This window comes from Rhinolophus sinicus, chromosome 1 (assembly GCF_057876585.1).
Source record: "Rhinolophus sinicus isolate RSI-liver-muscle chromosome 1, RSI-T2T, whole genome shotgun sequence".
In the NCBI taxonomy this organism is placed as follows: Eukaryota; Metazoa; Chordata; class Mammalia; order Chiroptera; family Rhinolophidae; genus Rhinolophus; species Rhinolophus sinicus.
Window position 1 is genome coordinate 9,500,725 of NC_142501.1, and position 19,446 is coordinate 9,520,170.

At 43.8% G+C, this 19,446-nt stretch overlaps 1 protein-coding gene and 1 long non-coding RNA gene across 6 annotated transcripts in view; one reads left to right on the plus strand and one right to left on the minus strand.

Annotated features, from left to right (window-relative positions):
• The window catches only part of LOC141570186 (uncharacterized), a 37,318-nt gene extending 30,886 nt beyond the window's left edge, over positions 1-6,432 (plus strand). The window contains exons 3-4 of one of the 2 annotated variants that reach the window (XR_012494141.2): positions 2,180-2,369; positions 3,548-6,432. This is a non-coding gene — a long non-coding RNA (uncharacterized LOC141570186). The remainder of the gene's footprint in view (positions 1-2,179; positions 2,370-3,547) is intronic. The other variant, XR_012494140.2, reaches the window with a different exon arrangement.
• The window catches only part of GRAP2 (GRB2 related adaptor protein 2), a 71,195-nt gene that overhangs the window by 36,091 nt on the left and 15,658 nt on the right, over positions 1-19,446 (minus strand). Inside the window, exon 1 of one of the 4 annotated variants that reach the window (XM_074326429.2) lies at positions 6,437-6,701. The exons of the other annotated variants lie outside the window; for them this stretch is intronic. The gene's annotated coding sequence lies outside the window, so the exon portion shown is untranslated. Of the gene's footprint in view, positions 1-6,436; positions 6,702-19,446 lie in introns of those variants that run through there. 4 annotated transcript variants of the gene reach the window in all.

Here is a 19,446-nt window from a genome sequence, read left to right on the forward strand (position 1 = left end):
GGGGAAATGCGAAGTGGAAGAAATTCATCTTCTTACTCACTGCCACTCTTTCGTGTTTTCTGTACCCTGTTCATTGTCCTCTTTTCCAGGCTGCTGAGTTTCCTTTTATTGTGTCTTTTAAACAGGCTGCTGTTACCTTACCTTCCATGCTCCATTCTCCCTGTACCCTATTATACCTGCTTGAGGGAGCAAAGACCCCTGTGTGTCAAAGCTTTCTGACAAACACTTAATGAGAGCCATTTGCACATTCAGATCCAGTGCCTTCCAGATCGACTGGAGATTCTCCTGTTGTCATTTCGGGCCCTCAGCAATCTCTCCCCATTCTGTCTCTCTAAATTGACTGCAGAAGACCACATACTCCAGGCAATGTGCTTTGGTAGTTTCTCATTGTTTCCTAAGCACCCTGTCTTTGCATCTGCACTGCTTCTCCTTCTGCCATCTAACTCAGGCTGCTACGTACAGTTGTGCAGGTTGTTCACTGCACAAGGCTCTTGGCTGAGACTGCAGTGGAGGTTCAAGTCGATCAGGTGCTCTTCTAATCAGGTTGTGAGTCCTAGTATGGGGCCGGATCTGTCTAAAGTTAGGGGCACATTTTTCTAACTTAAACAAAGGCACCTGGCGTGACTTCAACTGCTCCCTCAAGGCCTTACTCAGGGCCGGCCCCTGTCATACTCTGTGCTCTCGGTTGCGTTTATTCTTCTGGGGGACTCAATATATCTACCCCTTGCTTGGTACTGCTGCCATGTCAAATGCAGTGGGCAAGTGCATGGGCTTCTGGAGTCAGGCGGCGAGAATTCAAAGCCTGACTCTGCCACTAGCCATCTGGGTGACCCTCGGCAAATTATTTAATCCTCCAAGCCTCAGCTTCCTCATGGTTAACACAGGAATAATAATTTGTGTGCCTGCCACACAATGGGATCCAATAGTCGTCAGCAATTGCCTCTTTCTGCACCAGAAGTCAACATTGACTGAGAGTGGTGGCTCTCAGGTGGCGTGAATGAGAAAGCGCGTACCACACCTAGGCGGTTTGCTAGATAACATACAGATTGCCCAGTTCAGTTGGAATTCAGACACCCAACAGTTTTCTAGTATATCTCAAATGTTTACTTTCTCCGCGGAAATTTCAAAGAGTTAAGAATAACGGCAAGGAATCATGTGATCTTTTCACCCTTTCCTCTCCAGTCTGCCCACTGATCTTTCCCCTCGCACAACGCCCATCCCACAATATTTCATATGTGAAAATCGGGAAGCGGGTTAACCTGTGGGATGAGACCTGAGGTCTTGGAATGAAGCCTTTAGGTGTTCTTGTGAAGGTTGTAGTTTTTACACGGAAGTACATATTTTCTCATTCATGTATCCTGTGAGCCACAAAATGTCCTACTTCCTACTTCCTCTACCTTCCTTGTGTTATTTGTAATTTTTAATATTGTGTAGATCAAAAGGCATCCTTTCATCATTTGGCATTCTGGGATAGTACGTGTTTTGATAAGTGGGCTTTATATCGAAATTTCTGTTTTTATAAGTGAATTTTCTTGTAATCCATACTTGCAGTAAAGCAGAAATCCTTTAAGCCCTCTTACATATTCAGATATTCCTCTGGTGATTATTCTGGCATTTCACATCGTTATTCTCAAATCTGTTGTCTGCTTTCTCATATCTATAACCTGTCAAATTTTTCCATGCTTGGCATTTGCACCACAGTAAAAAATTCCTAGGTACCAGCCCCAGTGAATTATTAGTCCCATCACGCGATGGCCAGGTTGACATTTACGTGGATCACCATGTTTCTAGTACTGATGACAAATAATCCTCAAATTGGTTGCTCCTCCCTCATCCTTTCTTTACATAATTTGTGCCTTCCTAGAGCCTTGTCTCTTCCTGGAACCACTGTAGAGGAAGTTACTAAACCACCAGCACTACCAAATGTGGTTCTGTTCTTTTCATAATCTCTTTTTTTCATAGTCTTTCACATCAAATCCTCCATTATTGACTCCTTGCCCGGATTCTTTTCTCTCTCTGAACTCTGCATGGTCAGGTAGCGGCGATTTCTCCCTGGGCTAATCCTCAGATTTCCTGCTGCTTGACCTCACCGGGCTTTCACGCTCCTTATGTTTTTCAGTATCACCTATGCTTTATGTATTTGCTCAACCAACACTTAGCGGGCCCTACTTTGTGCCAGGCACTGCTCAGCAAGGAGATCCATCCTAGACTGCAGCTGGCTGGCTCCTAGTCCTGGAGGACAGACCGATAAGTCAACCAAACAAGTGAGACCGGGGTGACAATGGAGCCAAACCTCAAGTGGCTGAGGAACCTGGAGGAGTGATTCTTAATCCAGCCTGGGATGGGACCGGGGCAGCTTCCCAAATGAGGTGACAAATAAAATGAGCCTTGTGGACAAGTAGAGGGCACGGACAGCACAAATAGAGAGAATGGTACATGCAAATCAGAGCTGGGGAGCCTGGTTAGTTTTATGGCCGTTGTGGACGGGCGGGAGATGGGATTGGTGATGGGGGCGGGGGCAGACCGTGGAGGGCCTTGTGTCGCTTGCCAAGGACTGTGGACTTTTTCTCAAAGGTGATGGGGAATCGCTAAAAATTTTGATAACATTTGCATTAGGAAATATTTAATCTGCTGGCAGTATGGAGACTGGAAGGCAGGGTGAACTGGATATGGAGAAACTGTTGTACTAGTCTTGGCTAGACATGATGAGGGCCTGAGCAATGACTAGGAGAGGCCATGCTCTTTCCCTTGACATTGAACCTTTGCACAAGCTTTTATCTCCATAGGAAGCGCTTTCCACATATCATCCAATTGAACGCTTACAAAAAACCTGAGAAGTAGAATTATTTTTATATCCACCTGACAGATGAGAAACAGGCTCAGAGAGGTTACATACACACCCAGGTTCACATACATCAACAAATAGTGGAGCCAGGATTCAGACTCAACCTGTGCGCTTAACTAATTTCCCTTGTCTTGACTGGAGAGAATCACTGTGACATTTTGGCCAACTGGGAGTGACTAAAAGGTGGGTAAGTCTAAAGCAGCACTATCCAATAGAAATGCAAAATGCAAACCACACGCTTAATTTTAAATATTCTAGTAAGAAGTAAACTATTTTTAATAATTTGTCTTATTTAACCCAATATATCCAAAATATCATTTCAACATGAAATCAGTGTAAAATATTATTGAAATAATTTGCATTCTTTTTTCTGAACTAAGTCTGATGTGTGTTTTATACTTACAGTGCATCTCAATTTGGCCCCACCACTTCTGAGGTACTTAAGAGCACATGTGGCTAGCAGCTACCATACTGAGCTACATGGGTCTAGAATGGCTCTTTCATTTCTGCTGCAGGCAATTCCGTAGATGGAGATAACATATTTGGAGATAAGGGAATATAGGAAGAAAAGATTAATTGGAAGGAATCTGAAATGTGAAACATCTAGGTAGAGATTCCCAGCCAGGGGGTGAATATGGAGGTGTGGCTCTCAGCAAAAAGGTCTGGGAAGACATATAAATTTGGGAGCTATTCTCATTACAGATGGTTGTTAAAACCCCAGGTGAGAAGGAACCCACACGGGAAGATTACGGAGAAGCACTGAGCCTTTGGAGCAGCAGGAAGGAATGGATGCCTTGTGCAGGTGAAGGGGTTCATTTGTAGCAGCAGGAGAGGCATCTCCCCGTGAATGGGAAGGGAGGGGTGTATGAAGAAGGTAAGTTTGTGTCAGTAAAGCGGGTGGGGAGAGGCAGGAAGTAGGCCTCTAATGGACGTTGGCAGGGGTTCTCTTAGCTCTTCCTACTTCTTTCTTCTCTTCTATAGAAAAAACGAGCCCTGGTTTTTATACCTGACTGCTTACAAAGTCTATATGCGAAAAAGGGAGAAAGAGATCAACAAAATGTAAATATTTGTCCAGCCAGGGACTAAAACCAAGATGAGTACTCATTTCTCCTGACTCCCGCCTCATTCATATTCTCAATCTCTCTCTCTCTCTCAATCTCTCTCTCTGTCTCTCTCTTCTCTCTGTCATTAAACTTTTTATTTTGAAATAATTGTAAACCCACAGGAAACTGCAAAAATAGTACAGAGAATTCCCTTGTACTCTTTATCCTGCTGTCACCCTACTGGTGACATCTTACAGCACCACAGTACAGCAGCAAAACCACGAAACTGACATTGATACAATGTTATTAACTAGACTGCTACCCTCTCTTACCATGTCCTAGCAAAACTTACCCTGACTAAACAGAATCAAAATGCTGTAAAACGTAATGTCCAACCAGGTCAAGAGCCTTGTGTGTGTCCAAGAGGTTTTATCCCCTTCACTAAATGACTTGCATCAAATACAACACATAAGTGTCACCTAAATGCTCGGGCCCCAAATACCTTCTTACAGCCACATGTAATCTGTACCATCATTATATAGTTAGACAGGGCTCTTCACTCTCTGTGTAGCTTTATCTCGTTATGGAGAACAGCAAAGAACAGACTGTTCTGTTGTTCCCATCAGCATTTATAACAAAGACTGTGTGACTCGGAAGAGAGAAGCAAGGTGTTCAGGACTACACTGCTCTACCAGCCAGGTCCTGCGGACGACAGAGCTCAAGCTCAGTTAATAATAACGTGGTCCGTGGCTATGTAATGCCCCCATTTACACAGCAGCAGAACAATGGGTTAGGAGGGAGTTAGCATTCAGATTAGTGACTTTGTCCAATTTTCAAGTAGGACTTCAAAGAAATGCACAGCACCCAACACAACAGGCTACTCAGTAAATGGTAGGGGTTTAATCTAACCAGTTCACAAAAGAAGCAGACCCAGAGGAGACAGGTCCATTCCTCAAAAGGAGACTCAAACAAAGAACGGAGAATTCTCTTTGCTACAAGGAAACAAAAACCAATGGGAGAAAATTAAGCCAGGGTGGGGAACAGTGGCTGTCCATCAGCCATGTTCAGCCCAGACGAATAACCCATTTATTCACAGAGTGAGAGAGTTCTTCTGTATTTTCATTGTAAGTGATAATTTGTTAACAGGTCAATATGGAATGACTTTCTTTCTCTCTTGGAGATAAATGAGCAATAGTTCTCAAAAAACAATGTATCTGGCAAGAGGTAGAAGACAGAAGTGTTTTGTCCATTATGATCTGAAAAGCAAAGGAAATACATATTTCTGGTAGCTGGCTGACAAGTTTGACCTTGACTATTTCTGAGCTGCAGAAGAAGGAAACATTTAGCAGGAATAGGCTGAATAAGAGTAGTCAGATATCCTTAGGCTGAGTGATCTCTATGAATGACCTTTCTCCTACATGGGCCCCTTATTTATTTTGTGTATCTCTACTTTCCCTTACATTGTCGCATATTTTATCTGTGTTACCAGTAATAAAATAGTGTTTGTTAAAGTCAAGAAGACAGGCTGAGAGCCATTTGCCATTGTGAAGACAAACTGAAGGGAACGGGACCCAGGGAAGGGGGTTTCTTATTCTGTTGTAGCCGGTGGAAAGCGTCTTCAGCCCTCAAGCACTGAACAAAGCAGCATACCCATGAGGAGGGCAGAGGAAATAGCTGAAATCAACTCAGCTTTAAAACGGCTGTTATAAAATAGTCAAGGGCGAGAAAAAAAAGTCACATGTTTGATGGACTGGCTCTACATTGACTGGAGTTGAAATTCAGTCATGAGACCAGATTTGTCATCCGCCTCTCCTATAACAAATACAATATGGTCAGTTGTTTGGGGATGAAGAGATGCAGCCTGCATTTTGAAGTCTGTACAGATGCCTAAACAGACCCCACTCTCCACTAAGACGAGAATGCCCCCCAGCTGGGACTTAAATGCCCTCTTTTTTTTTAGCCTTTTTTAGCCTTTGAAATGTGAGAAATTCCTCCCATATCTAGTCCACTGCAGGGGACTGTTTTTATCAGGGTATTTCTACCCCAGCTCTGAGACACATCACAGACATTCCCACGAAAGTTCCACAAGTCCACAATGAGATAAACCCTGTGCCACACGGACTTGCACAGCCAGGCAGGCAGCGCCTGTGGTGAGTCTTGTCACAGCACTATTCCTTGAGCTAATTCTGAACTGCAGGTAGGCAAAGTGGGGGGTGGCCTGGGCGACAGGGCAGAATTAAAATGTGATCAACGTGGCGTCTGGTTTCTATACCCTGTTCATCTTTTGCAGAAGTGAACATGGAAAAACGGAAGAAGCGAGGAGGAAAAATAAGGAAGAGAGGGCCCCTTCTGGGAAAAAAACAATTCTAGCCCTGAATTCGCAACTGTGCATTCCACCTCAGAAAGCCAGTGACTTTTACTGAGCACCTGGTGACAGACGCACTGAGTTTGATCCAAGCCGGAGCCCGGCAAGGGGTGGCAGCTTCTGCTTGAATCTTTCTCTATCTTCCTTCCCCATTCTAATCACAATAAATATATTTATACTCACTTGATTATGTCAGCCAGACAATGCTCCCCTAATTGGCAGTGATCAGGGCTCCAGAATTGCTTGGGCGAACCTGCTGTCTCTTTATCAGGCAATGCAATAAGGGGCCGCTAATGCAGTCCTCATTAACAGTTTCCAGTGGAATAAAAAACAGTCCCCTGACTCCTGCATGGCAGTGAATTTCCCTAACAGCTCCTCAAGCCAACCCTTGAGGAACTCAGACTTACATGAACCTCCCCGGCATAGAATGCTTTTATAAAGCTTCCCACCCCCGGCTCGGGTGCACAGAAAAAAAACCATAGCCACTTCCTTCTGCGAGAGGTTCTTTTGTTCTTTTGCATTTTTTCTTTTTTCTTTTAGAGGGCTTATGGAGCTAACTGTCATTTTTGGGTCTTGGTTCTTTGTACATTTCAGGGACATCTGGCACACCGTTGATTGCCTTTGCTAGTTCTGGTATGTGCAGTTATGTACACAGTCTCCGCTGCGTGTGCAGTTAACACTCTACATGCATAATTCATGCATGTATAATTTGGAGCTTGAGTACATTGGTATATTTTAAGGGTGACTACTGCCATGCTGATTATAAGTAATTGCTCGGTAAATATTTATTAAGTGAACAAATGCACCAAGAAGGCAAATGTCATTCATTCCTTCATCAGACCTTTAAATGCCTAATATGTGCCAGGCACTGGGCTAGATGTGGGGTGTTCAATGATGCATCCCCACAGTTCCTGCCCTCAGGGAGCTCACTGTTGGAGGGTGGAGGCAGGCCCATAAAGAGGCAATTAGAAGACATCATGGAGACACAGTGCTGGAACTCTGTGCAGGGCAGCATGGGCGCTCCCAGGAGGGAGGCTAAGTCAGCCTAAGGAAGGGGCGAGGCCAGGGGCGTTTCCTGAAGGTGGTGAGGGCTAAGCAGGGGTCTACCAGGGTTTCAAACCAAGAGGACAGTGCAGTCAATGGCAGGACACGAGAAACAACAGGGTGTGAGCAGAGAACTAGACGCCAGAGGGGCTGTTGTGGGAAAACCTGGAGGCAGGGATTTGGCAGAAATGAAGTGGGGGTCCAGGTAGGAACTGGATCTGGGGGGTGGGGCTCTGATTAAAGTAAAGGATTAAAGGTGAGTAAAGGAAAGGAGCTTCGATTCTCTCAGGGCCAGAAAACTCTTCTGGATTCTGCCAGAATTTGTACACACACACACGCCTCAAAGCAGAATTCGGACTGGCTTTGGACGCATGGCTGGAGGACAGCCAGGAGATGTGGTCACTCCCTGGATCTGTCACTGATGAGCTGCGTGAACTGGGCAGGGCTGGCTTCTGTGCAGGGAAGCCGAGGAGGTGGGCTTTGCAGGCCCTGAGCTTGCTCCCAGCTTTTATACTGTAAGGTGCCCGGATTCTCTGAGATCTGCGTATAGGCCACACCTGGGCTTGTTCCACGTGCAAACCGTGGGGCTCTAAGAGAACCAGGCTACTTTAAAGCACTGCACATCACAGCGCCACTGCCTTACCATGCGGGGACAGCTAGGTACACGGAGTGCAACTTTACAGAAATCCCTCCGAAGCATTCCCAGATATGTACCACATGAGGGAGATGTCCCACTGTCCCCAGCTTGGGTCAGGGTCTCTTATCTCAGTTCTGAAAACCCCCAATTAAATTCATAGCACAGGTCTCTGTATGATTTAGTTTCTGTAAAACACTTTTTAGCTCACATCCTTTCTGCTCAACAACTCTCCGTGATTCCACTTGAGTTATAGAATCAGGCCCAAAGTCCTTAGAGAGGCATTCAAGGTCATCCCCAATCTATCCCCTACCCTATCTGCCACAAGCACCACCTCCGCCAGCTGCGAGCCAGGCAGTGGCGTCCATGAACGCTCCCACCACTCTGCCTTTTCTCACTCCAGACCGCCACTAAAGGTCCAACTCAAAGTCAAGTCCATCTCCTCTAGGAATGCTATCTGGTTACCCCTGTCCTCTTCTGAACCCTGTGTGGCACTTACTGACCATCTTGTTCATTAGTGACTATCAGTTTCACTTTGTGCTTTGTGTCGTACCTCCCCAGCTAATTAATTTGTAAGCCCCAGAGGATAAGAACCAAGCCTTTCCTCGCTCGGTAGCACAGCACAGCGTCCCGCTCAGGGTAAACATCTGCCGCTGAAGCGTTTCCTACACGATAGCCTCTTCGAGACTATTGAATAAGATCCACGGAAAGTATGATTATTATCACTGTCATCATAGTGCTGTGGTCTGAAGCGCTTTTCCCTTCATCTTGGGAAAAAGGAACCTCGGAGAGGGTCGTTTGGTGTAACCATTTTGGAGTAACGAGATTGTGAAACATTCCTCCCACAATTCATAAACAGATATATTTTGTATGCGTTACTTTGGAGCTTAAAGTTCATCCAGGAAAGAGCTATTTCACAGATGAAAAGGAGCATATGTGCAACCCACCAGGAGGAATAATCACTCTGCTAAATTTAAAGGGGGAAAACAACTGAACACGCCAGCCTGAAAGTGGAAATGGTTTGACATTGATGTCGGAGACTTTTTCCTGTGAGTGAGCGGCAGGATCGTGTCTCGTGAAACCGAAGAATGGAAGCACGGACCATGGAGAGGCAAGGAGTTGTAAAAGAGGATAGTTTATTAAACAGCAAAGAAATGCAGCTCCCGAGTGGGAGGGGGGCCCGTGACTGAGGCAAAATTTCTTACTTGTATACCTTCCCTTGCCTGTTTGGGGAAGGGGAGCTGGCACCTTTTAATGGAATTCGTCTATCAGGTTTGTTCTGTTTGTCCATCCTGAAGGGATCAGCAAAATAACCCACTCATAGCTGTCAGATCTACTCTGTCTGGCAAAAGGAATTTTACGAGATAATTTATTAACCTCAAAGCGCTGTTACATTTTGTCCTGGAGAGAATAAGTTACTTTAGAATCTGGAGTTTTAGAATAGGGCTGTCTTTTGTATATTTTACCAGGGACTTTCCTGTCCGCCTAACAACTTGCTAACTAACCTGTCTCAACATCACCTGACTGGAGAGGAACATGAGTGACTTAACTAATTTCTGCCCCTTCCCCCAATGTTCAGTTTTTACTGTCTATGTTCCACTGAGCAGCTCATGGGCTTTTTCACAGAAGAGGAACTGGCATTAAATCAATAAGGAAAAATCACCATTTCCTTACTGATCCAACAGCATTTAAGGAAGCTGAACTCTGCCAATGTGTACAACTGTGCAGAATTTGTAACTGGGCAGTTAAAACCACCATATAAGTTGGCAGCTGTGATTTTACCAGAAGCAGAGCTTCAGGAAGAAAAATAGCTTTGAAACTTCAGTCCCATTTTTGCAAATTGGATCTGTTCATGAAAAACTGTGTCAAGTCCAAATTTTTTTTCCCTTTTCTTTTCTTTCCTCATTAGTAAAGGATAGGAGTATTTCTTTTCACTTACATGGAAATTCATTCATTTTCTCAACAAATATTTATTGAGCATCCATCGGGGATCAAGCCCCATTTGAGGTGCTGGGAATGTAGATGTGAACAAAGGAGGCAAAGTCTCTGACCTCAAGGAGCTTGTCTTCAGGTGGTGGAGGCAGATAATAAATAAAGAAACAAGCAAGTAGATATGTACTACGTCAGGCATAGATAACTGAAATGATGCTAACATCTTATTGCATTTGGAAAATTAATTTCCAGAAAATTAAAAATTAAGACTCCTACGTAAATATTATCTTAGCTCATATATATCACATATGCTAAGGGGTATTTTTAAAAGAATAACTAGTAAAGAATATGTGTATATATATACTGCTCTTTGCATGTGACATTGACATTCCCTACTGACTCTCAAGAGGACATATGTCTTTGCGGAGCACGTCTAGGAGAAGGTTTGGTGCCAACTTGCATTTGTTCGATTATGACACTACACGGTGCAATGGCCCTCAGTGTGGTCTGCACAGGAAACCTGGAATTCCTTCAGGACTTCTTCTCTTTTCCTCCTCTGTCCCAAATATGGCGCCCCTCTCGACTGGGTCTTTAAAGCCCTATCTTCTAAATACTCTTCAAATCGACTCCCTCCTTTCCGTCACCCTCTCCTTAGCATGCAGGCTTTATTATCTCTCTCCACAACCTCAGCATCCTACTTCTCCTCCAGTCTCCTCTCTTCATTGCTTCCAGAGTCATTGGTAAAACATCCCCTCCCCTGGTTCCCCACGCCTGCAGGATGGAGCCCAGGCTTCTTGATCTGCTCGCTACAGGCCTGGACCCACCTGACCTGGGCAGCTTTGCGTCTCTGCGTCCTTGCTAGATCCTGGGCCCCAGTCACACCCGCACCAGACAGAGCTGAATTCTTCCTCCCTCTCCCTCAGGGTTATCCTGGCACTTTCTCACTTGAAGTAGGGATCTAATGTAAGACTTTAATGGTTTGTTTATTTCTGTGTCTTCCCTCCCAAACTGTGAGCTCCTCCAAGTACGGATTTGTAATCTGAAGGCTAGCACCGAGCCTGGCACAGAGTAGGCCCTTAATAAATACTTGATGAATGAATGAATGACCTATGGGCTTTTCTGGTTTGGCTTGGGCTGAATGACGCATTTGAGAATTAGGTGACTATGGCAACATAACAGAGTAAAACCAACCAACCAGTATGGTAAAGAACTTAACTTTGCAATTATGAACAATGGATTTTAAACATTTGAGCTCATGGACCACAGATAATAAGGAATTTCAAAACCAAAATTTCCTAGACAATGTTTCTGCATGTACTAAATCTGTAGATGGTTGAGAAGTTCAAACAAATGATTAAAGCATGTAAAACAGAATGATTAAGTAATCTGGATCATTTACTGCAGAAAAGAAACTTGAAGAGACTTAATAATGGTTTTTAGTGAAATACTGTACTCTAAGGATGGCTAAACATCCTCCTCTAACCCGTCCACGAAAGAAGAAATGAGATTAAAGTGCTACAAAGATTAAAGTTCAAAACAAAAAAAGAACTCAGTGGGATACATGAGCCTATTTCAAGTTATTACGACAAAAAAACTCATGTGTCGAGGGCTTACTCTGAACCATGCATTGTTCTAAATGCTTTACCATTCATTTCACTGAATCATCACAACAAACCCACGTGGGTTAGTTCTAGTTATATTATTCCCATTTTACAAGTGAGGAAATGGAGGCACAGGGTGGTTAAGTAACTTGCCTGGGTTGCACAGCTGGAAAATGGTAGAGCTGGCATTGCAGCCTGGGAAGTCTGGCTCTTGAGCCTTTGCTCTTACTCTGCTTACTGCCTTACTAGAGGCTGAAAGAGATGCCAGACCATCTGAGGATGGAGGCCTAAAGCTAAGCTCATGCAAGCTCAAAAAGTTCATGTGACTAGTTTAACTTTAAACAAGAAAAATCCTTGAAAACATTAAATGTCCTCCAATGCCAGGGCAACTAACTGTCTTCTGGGCTTTACTACACCAATGTGCGTGCGTGCGTGCGTGCGTGTGTGTGTGTGTGTGTGTGTGTGTGTGGAGAGAAGTTAGAGTACCCATTTTTCTTTATTCTGGTGAGTTGGCCTACCAGCTCTTGCCTTTCTAATGAGACAGTATGTTGTTTTGTTTTGTTTTTGGCAGTCAGCATACATGGTTTAAGCATCCACATGGGTGCTATGTATTTATAAGACCTGACATAAATCGAGTAAAATTTAGATGTTGTGATGTTACCTTCAGAGTGATGGAATTTACTCTGGGGGCCGAGAAGCCAGCATCTTCTGCCCTGCTATCTTTTCTAAGGCGACCTTGTTTAGCTGCCTCGGGGACATAAGTAGTGGGGCCACTGCCAGCACAGAACAGAGGCAGCTTGCTCAGCAACTCCAATGCCTGTGCAAAAGCAAGTCCATGCTCATCTGATCCCTGGAGCAGAGCGTGATCAAGCACCGAGCTGCACCCGGGCTGCACTACAGGAGGCCGGGAGGCTGGCAAAGGAGAACCAGGGTGGCCCAGCAGAAGCCCTGTGAAAAGGCTGTGAATGAGTCACTAGACTTTTCAGGTTGACTGAGATGACTTCTGTTGATTTTCTTCGAATTTAGATGTGTTATCAGTGTTCACACATTGGGCATGACGGGAAGAAGATGAGTGAACATTTTCTTGATAGTGCCTGGCCTTCGGCAGGGCTGCGATAAGATGTGGGGTAAGATGTGACTCGGCAAGAATGTGCTGGTCAGCGTGTGTCCCAATGTGTGTTTGGGGCCTCACAGGGGCGCATATCTCAGTGTCCTGAGCTGGGAGGAAACCCAGGGAGACAGGTGAAAGTGTTTTCTGACATTATACCTAAATTGGCCTGGATTGATATTTCTATTTTCTGGCAATAGGAGGCACTGCTAATTTGTCACACTTTGAGTTCATGGTCTTGGAAAAGCACCTGCTTTCTAACCTCGGGTCCCCCACAGTAACCAGATAAATTGTTAGTGCCGTGGTTAAGTGTTTGGATTCTAGAAGCTCCCTTAACCTTTCTGGCCTTAGTTTCCCTCACCTTTAAAATGAATACAACAATGGAATCTACCCCCTTGGGTAGGGTTAAAGCGATTAATACATGTCAAGTGCCTAGAGAAGCTCCTGGTCTATAGTTAGCATTAATTTGCATTTATATTAATGCACACATTTTTGTTTATATAACTTCATATTTGGCAGAGGACTGACTCCACTGCTTGCAGAAAATAGGTGTTTGGTAAATATTTGTTAAGTGCTGAAGGAACTACAAGATGGATTTAGTGGAATATATATATATGGAAACCTATTCTGATTGCTCAGTAACCTGACTGGCAAAACCGGATGACAGATTTAATCTCCTATAGAGAAATATTTCCAAGTGGAGTGTTCTGCAATCAAATATCTCTGTAGAAAAGAGGGAAACAGATGCCGGTTTTGCATGATGGTCACAAAGAAAACCGTATGAAGAACTGAGCTGAGGAATATCACACTTTGATTTAGGTCCATGACTCTAAATCAAATAAACAGAAGTATCTAATATAATCAAAAACTTTAAAACTACAAAATATATGTTAATTTTGAGTCTACAAAAATAAATACGAAAAGCAGGAGTCAAATCTCTGACCTGTATTTACCTTCCATTGATCATCTAATAATTACAGCTTTGACTTGAAATGAATCATTTAATTCAAAAAACAGAAAGAAATTGAATGGTGTAATGTTTTTAGGAGCTGCTACAGCATGACAAGAGGATCTTAATATCAGGTTGACTCATATGAAATTGCTATTTTGTTTGGTACAAAACTGTCAGACATTGTCAATTTCATATGATTCCAGCTGATATATTTAAGCTGAATGATTCTAAATTAATACACTTATATTACCTCACCTTTTATTGCCTTTTAACTATGACTATAAAATGAAATTAACCAGTTTTGTTTGTCTTAGTCTCTTTTGCCTCAAAGAGTTTGTACACAGTAGGTGCTAAACAAATGCTTTCTCAATTGAGTAGTGTTTTCTGTTACCATCTCTCAAAAATTAGGACTACATTTTGCTACACTACCTAAAGCTGGGACTGCCCTTAAAATATAATTAACAAAGTGTTAGCATTGTTTCATGTGTCATGATTTAGATAAATCCTTTCTGTCCCTTGTTTGGGCAGCACTGGGAAGCTAATTAATACATTATTAACATATAGTAGAGTCAATATGGCTGCTTGTGCACACAGCCATGACAAGAATAAATTCAGGTCAGAAATATGTTTGCAATTAAGGAAAGATGTTATTATAATAATGGGAAATTATTGTTTATGTGACTCACCTCTGCGCATTGAAACACATTATAGACTTACAAGTGAGGTAAAGGACAGAATCAGGCTGCCTTCTCCCGAAGGTTCCAATCATTTAAAGCCTGACCGGGGACATCCAGAGTGCCTTAGAATGAAATGGAAATATCAACCTTTGGGATCCCAGGAATGAGGAGCTTCATTATTATTCATATAATAATGGTTTCATAATAGTTGGGATTGGTCCCAAATTTAGCTACATACAGAAACAACTGAGCAGGCAGCATGAAATGGTTTTCAGTTCAGAAATAAAGAGCTCCTCCCCATGGTGGAAGAGATGGGGAATGTTCAAAGAGTGTGAATTACCCACGAGTTAGTGCCCCTCCATGGGCCTCAGTTTTCCCATGTTTGTTAACTACCGCCTAGAGAATATTCATTTTCTCTAGCATCTGTTGTTACACGGACAAATGGGATTATGTGTTAAAATGTGATGCATTTCTTGGGGTGGGGGTGGTGGTGGTGGAGAAGCTTGAGCTCTAAAATGTATTATTTTGGTTTTGGTTGACCCAGAGCTATGACAGCAGCCACATCGTATAAGCAGAGTTCTGAGAAAACAGTTGCTTTCATTTTTCAAACAGAAGAACCTCAACCCTCTCTGTGCTTGGATCCTTATCCAAATCAAATGTATGAGCAAGAGACGGCTCACGAAATCAGTAATTGTAACTTCTCCTACAACGCCATAGCTTTTTCTTAGAGATTTTTTCTTTTTCTTTTCATAGCATGCAGCACGCTAATTCTGCTCGATTTGTGCTGTCTAATGAGATCCCAGCCCAAGGTGATGGGCTCCTACAATAATGTCTTCGTGCTAATTGCGTTTTAGAATGGTTAGGGCAAGAATAGTTCCAAACATACTTGAGGTAATAACTAGTCCTATATCCAGAAGGTCAACAGTTCAATCAAAGAGAGAAAAGAAATTAGCATATCTTAAGAAAGTTCAAGTGGTTTTGCACAAGGGCTCTCATTTAAGTCTATAAGAACACTTAAAACACGGATAGAGCTAGGTAATTCTATATTTCCCTTTTTAACTCACTGAAAGCCCCTGATTTCAGGGCGTAATGTCTGAGAACAAGAAGCATCTGGCAGGGGAAGGGGAGAAAGTGTGTTGTTAGGGAAGTTGGCCGGAGTTTGAGGTGAGGGGTCTGGGCCAGGATTTCAGGCATACAGTTTGAGAGAGGGGGCCCTGGGCTGCTGTTGAAAGAACAGAGGTGACGTGATGCTGGAGTCTGGCATTGGATGAGGGCTCTGGGCCAATCTTCTGTTATAGGTAGCAACACAGTTTTAATCCACAGCAACAATAAAACCCTCAAATAACTGTGTATCAAATCGCTATCAACAAAATTATAATCTGCTCTCATCAATGCAGTTTCCATAACAGTGTCTGATTTTCCCCCAATTTCCCATTTTTCTAGGATTTCTGATAAATGCGAAGGAGTAGCAATTGGAGACCATACCTGTTGCTTTCTATTTTAAATGACTGAAGTTATCTTTTGTTTAGAAGGGGACGGTATTTTAATTTATTTTAAAAATATTTATCGAGCACTTATTATATACTTGGCGATAGTTATATGGCTCATTAGTTCAGAGATGATTCCTAAAAAAATACTTTCCGCTCTGCCAAAGATAAAGTATTAAAATAATAAAACAGCTCAAGGATTCTTTTTTTTTTTTTTTTTATAAAAATGTGCTAAAAGGTGGTACTTTGCATCCTCCAAGAGCCCCACACCCTGCACAAGGTGTTCCTTTTAATAAAGATGCAGTGTAACTTGGCAAGGTGTGAAACACAGTCTAAGAACTAACAATTCCAAGGGGTGCCACATTCAGCAGATAAAATACAACTAAGTTAGGATGCAAAGAATGACTTTTGTAATTTAAACCACAGGGAAACTTACAGGCTGAAAATCAAGTCACCGTGAAAGTTACTCAACTCAGTGACATTTCAATAGGATGGGGTCTTTTATGTTCATTTAAAAATACAAAGCATTTAAATGCACAGAAAAGTCCAGAGAAGAAGAAACAGAAACCTCTACGTACCCACAGGGTTTTTATGAGTCTATTTAATAGACCCTGTTCCATTTCAGGCAGGTCCAAAAGTTGCTCACCCAAGGACATTTCCATATCGGAGACCAGCCTCTGGGAACAAAACCTTTTTGTAGGGCATTTTGGGTCCCTGGAGTTCTCGCCTTTATCCTCTACTTTGAGCTGTTACTTGTGGAAGGAGGGGAGGGCCTGGCAGATGCCCTTTAGCAGGTCACAGTCAATTCAGGGAGATCAATACCGGCATGAATAATTCTACCAGAAGGCCCACAGGAGTGCTGGGGAGAAAGAGATTCATTCTGTCTGGGGAAGAGCTGGGGAGAGGGGGTCAGTTTGGGGCTAGCCCTTGAAGGTTGGTGGGGATTTTGGAAGGTGACTCTGTGGGGGATAGAGGAACTCAAGCAAGAGAGAAGGCTGTGCTCCAGGCTGGTGCGCAGACACGGTCCTTGAACTGAGCGTATGTGCTCCATGAAATGGGCGTGCTTTGGCTGTAAGAAATATCAAAGGCCTCTAGCTTATCCAGGGAAGGGTCAACACCCCCAATTCTCCAATTTTCGCTTTTAACTGTGCTACCGAGGCTTACTGAATTTTTATGTATCACCCAGATGTGTTCTAATCCCTAAAATCATATAATACAGTAATAATTTACCTTTGGAGAGCATGTTACACTTTACAAATGGCTGTTTTATACACATTATTACGTTTGATCCATACAATCGCCCTGTGAAACCACAGGCCCATCTCCACAAGATACTTCGAGAGTAACTGCTAGTTACAGAAATGACTAGCTATAGAAATCAGTAAAATTTCTTCCAGCAGCTTCGTTGCGTTAGAAGTGCTCGCCGGGATCAAGTGAGCAATTCAGGAGAAATGAAAGGAGGGGTCCCAAGATGGACTAGACACTGAGAGTCCCGGGAGCACAATGAGATTGCGTCTCTGAAGATGGACAGTGATGCAGAGGAGACAGTATGCAGCCAGCCACAGGGGACAGCGCGTGGAGGATGGCGGCCCCCCTGCCCCTCCTCCGGGGTGGGCAGTGGTGCTGAGCACACAGCACGCCTCCAGCCAGGACCTGCTCAACCACAGGTGGGGTGGGGTGTGTACCTTGAGCAGTGCCACATGAAATACAACTCAAAAATCTAAAATGGTGGCTTGTAGACCATGGGTATAGAATAAAAGGAATATTGTTTATGACATCGAGGAGTGGAAGAGAGGTTCCAGACTGAGGAAGGGGAGGCAGGCTCACGTCATTTTGCACATCTGTGTTTTCTCTCATTCCCCAACATTCCCGTCTTGGATAAGCTGTTTTCAACACACGTACTGAAGTGGTGCACTTTTGCAACTACTTTATAGAAGCTAAAACTGGCACACCATGAGGGTTGTAATCTAGTCGGAATAAATCTCACTGACGTTGGGTGCATCAACATATCCATTTAGCCTGCTGCAAATCAGTTTACTTTTCTACTTAGAGACATGACCTGAAATGGAATTAATCCAGATGCAGCAAAATGAGTGAATTCCGTTGAATAAATAAACCCCTTTCTGTGGAAACGAACTTGGCTTTGCAGCTCATTTGAAACAAAACCCACATGGCAGGATAATGTCTTCTCTGGAACTGAGCAAATGCATTTATCCCAGTTTTATTTACAGTAAATTCACAGCAGAGCTATTTCATATGACAGTGTACTCCACTGTCCCGAGGGCCACAGTGAAAGCATTTGCAGGACAACCAACAAGTTAGAATGGATTAGCCTAGGACGATTGCTCCAAGTAGACTCTGAACTTGACAAAGATTAACAATACCTTGGACAAAGAAGAGAGAGACTAATAAAAACCAACCAAGTTATATACGTCCTTTTATAGTTTCCCTTCGTTGCTCTCCCTGGTCAATGTGCACTCGACGCACAGTACATATTCAATACATAGAATTTGGTGGCGACTATCATAAGCAGACAAGACGTGGAGAGGGAACAGAAAATAACAAAGGGATTAAGAGGCTGGGCAGAGACTCAGGGTGACATGCTACTGGGATTGAGATGTTTTAGCCTGGAGAAGAGAAGGCTGGGTCTGACAGTTGTGGAGGTAGTTTGTGTTATTTCCCATAACTGAATGTTGGCACACTGTGCAGGGTAGGATGAAAGAAGGCTGCCTTACGTGGCAGTAAGGGAATTTGGGGTTAGGAATGCAGAAGAAGGTTTGGGGTAGATGGATTATAAGGCATCGGCACAGGTCCTTAAGAATTTTACACTTGAAGAGCAGATGACCTTTCTGAAACGATTTAGGTGCCCTGGTAGGAACATAACCTGGAGAACCTCTCAAGTTCTACTCCACCTCTTATCGCGTGGCTTTTCAGCAGCGAGTGTCACAACCCAGACTGCTTCTTGCCCTCCTATCCCCATGGCTGGAAGCACTTGACTGCTTCTTGCAAGTGAACCGTACTGCAGACTCAACACTAAGACTTTTTTTCAGTTGGGAGGGATTTAAGAAGCTCACTCTAGCTGAAAACTCGGCTAACTCTGTGCCATGTCACCCCCTGCTGCTGGCCTGGCTGTGAGGTGTGCCAATTCTAGCAAGGGGGACTCTGACTTGTTCCTAAGTCCACATCTTACTGGATTTACTGACATCCATTGTGCACTCCTATCCTAACACCCAAAATCCTCTCTTGTTTTCCAGGTCTAACGATTTTGAGATCAAACCTAGAATCCACTCCCGGACTGAAACTTTGCATCTCTCTAGCCCACACTTGCCGTAGCTCATGCCCAGTCTCTGAACCCCAGCCCTGTTCCCTAAAGCTGACTGTCTCTGTGCACGGAGCACGGGTTACTATCTGTTCTTGATGTCTCCTCTCACCTGTGGCTGGATTCTCCGCTCCCTTCCCCGAAAGCCCCTCCATCATCACTCAGGCCATTGTCTGTCTGTTCTTTGCCTGGCCATCTCATGACATGCCACGTGGCTCAATTTTCCTACGGCGTTCTGTTATGCGTGGATGCCCATCTGAATCTTTCTCTCCAAACCATCTACCCCTATGACAGGGCCTCTCAACCTCGTTCCCATTGACATTTGGGGCTCACTAAGTCTTTGTTGTGGGGACCGTCCTGTGCATTGTAGGATCTTTAGCAGCATTGCTGGCCTCCACCCACCAGGTGCCAATAGTAGCCCCCACACACACCTCAAACT